We start from the raw sequence: 2,770 nt of genomic DNA, 5'->3' as shown, positions 1-2,770 counted from the left end.
ATATGGTAAAATGTTTGATTGATGATGTAAATGTATCAGAAATAACTTTGAGGAATCGACCAAATGAGGTCATGGGGTCTTTCACACCATATAATCTGCACCATATGTACCATCTATCAGAGCCTCAAAAGCTTTCTAACAAATATTTCCTTGAGAATTTTCCCAAAGAGAATGAGGACCCATTGGATGTTACACAGACTTGGAGGTCAGGTGAAGGAAAATTCAAATGGGAGAAATCCGATATGTACTCGATAGCATCCCTCTTTGCCCCAAATAATTTTGCAGCTATGTTGATGTGTAGATTATTTGGCAAAGATGATACTGCCAAATTTTCTATAGAGTGGTTTCCATTAATTAGTGCAGTGGTTAATGCAACAATTATGAACTGGAGTCAAAGTTTATTAGATAATTTAGAAATGGGTATTAGGGAATATCGATAGAAGATAATGTTTCCTCAAGAATTCCCCCCCTTTTTTATGAGTGCTTATGTAATGGATTCCATTTGGTTTTGTTCTCAATTTCCAAACATGGGTTGGAAGTGGACAATATAGGACCCTTTCCCCATCTATGTATACCATAAAATCTTGGTGGAATACCAATTCAATCCCCACTTTTACAAAATCTACCAGGGTATTATGCTACCTATCCATAAAACCATTTTTGATAGAACAACCCCCAGGTTTTTCAAAGAAGGCGGGATACTAATCTTGCTAGTTCCAAGATGGTTTGTTGAAGAAATGTTCACTTATATTAGAGTTTTTGGGAGCATTGTTGCTCCACATGTCGTCCCATATTATGTTCCAGACGAGCTATGAGCTAGAGAGATATCTTATCAGACATCAGGGGAGGGTGGTTCAGCCAAAGGCATGAGAGAACAGAAGAAATCCATTTGGCCAACTTTCCCATTACAACGTGGAACTTTATCACTACATGAATGTGGGAATGCAGTAAAAGAAGCAGAGCTTATTATGGCTATGAAATTGGCCACAGTTCCAGCGAGACAGTATGACCCAAACCAAGTTGCTAAAGACTTTACCACTATGGTTAAAGTCAAACAATTTACTCATGAAGAGGATATCTTTGATGACCTCTTTCAAGGAGCAGAAAAATTTGCACACGTCCCAAATTTGGCATCATTATAGTTAAGCCTGAATGATATTATTTATTTTCATGTATATAGGAATAAAATATTGTTAAAGGTCCCATTGGACCTATTACAGATTGAACCAATAAGATAATCGACTCCTATCGTAAGCTTGGAGGGAAGTTCAAAGGAAAATTCTGATGAGTAAACCCAAGAGAAGTCGACTCACAAGTCAGAACACTCAACAACAATCTCAGAATGGAGAAGGAAATCCTAATAAATATTCTCAGAAATAGAATTCCACAATTGGATTTCAGAGGTATGGAAGCCTGTCATTTCTGATGAAATTAATATCTACCCCTATGCTAGGGGTTTCTTTATAGTAGATTTTGAAAATCCTGAAAGCAGACAATGTATTCTAGATTCCGGCCCTTGGTTTTGGGAAAAATCAGGCCTATTCATGAAGCCATGGGACCCATCATTCGATCCCTCTACAGTAGTGATAACCTCAGCACCAGTGTGGGTGAGATTGCCAAGCCTACCCTTGCATCTCTGGAATCTCTCCTCACTAAAAGCCATCGGAAATGCAATTGGGAAATTTTACTGCTGGTGCCCAGAAACAGAGGAATATGCCAAAACCACCTATGCACGCATCTGTGTGGAAATGGACTTCAGCGCCGGATTCCCAGCTGAAATAAACCTAACAAGTAAAGACTATGTGTGGAACCAGAAACTTGATTATGAAAGTGTCCTCTTCAGATGTCGATCCTGCTTTGAGACAGGGCATCTAGCCAAAAATTGCCCAAAAGCCTCTGAGAAAAATTTTGCTAGAAAAAACCACCACAGATCTACATGGTGGGAAGGAGCACAAAAAGAACACTACACTGTCATCAAAGAAGAATATTCTAGAGAAAACTCTGAGTCACAAGAAAGCAGGGAAGAAATAAACAACTCTCAAGACAAGCAAGGAGAAATCCTGCCCCAGCAAATCAACAGTTATGAGGATTCGAATAATGCAGAAAATAAATCTTCATTTAACAGCAAAGCAGATCTCCCAGACCAAACTTCTTCTCCGACTATCTTCAAAAGAACGAACACAATAGATCGCGAAGCTAAGACACCAATGTTCCAAGAACCAGAAGAGATGAAGGAGATGCAAGATAAAGGAAGTTGGAAGACCGTAGAGAAAAAAAAGAAAGCTACAACACCAATCTCGCCAAGAAAGACGAGGAGCCAGACAAGTAAAAATTAAGAAAATTGTAGGTCCGATAGACCAATTTGGTCTCAGTGGACGTTAACCATCATCATCATCATCATCACAAAAGGAAATACTGAGGAAACAACCGAACAAGCCTTGTCCAAGAAGCAGATAGAGGTTGGTTCTACTTTAGCTCAATTTAGGCTCAATCTAAATTGCTGACTCCCAACCAAACTCAGCACAAAGAAAATCTAGAAACAATAGAGCAAGTGGCTATAGACACTCAAGATATTGAGGTTATCCCTGCTTTTCCTACTTCTGAAATTGCTTGGAAAATTGAAGAGATACCTCCATTAGATATATTCTAAAGTCGTACTCATAAGGTTGTAGTTAAAATATAGAGAAAGAAGAGGACATTACACACCACAGCTATTGCAACTCTAGAGAACGAACCAATGGATGTTGTGTGGAAGGACACTCCTATTGAC

The sequence above is a fragment of the Pinus tabuliformis genome, chromosome 9 (genome assembly GCF_031772625.1).
Source record: "Pinus tabuliformis cultivar Carrire ecotype Pingquan chromosome 9, CPIR1, whole genome shotgun sequence".
NCBI lineage: Eukaryota > Viridiplantae > Streptophyta > Pinopsida > Pinales > Pinaceae > Pinus > Pinus tabuliformis.
Note: the sequence above shows the minus strand (reverse complement) of the source record.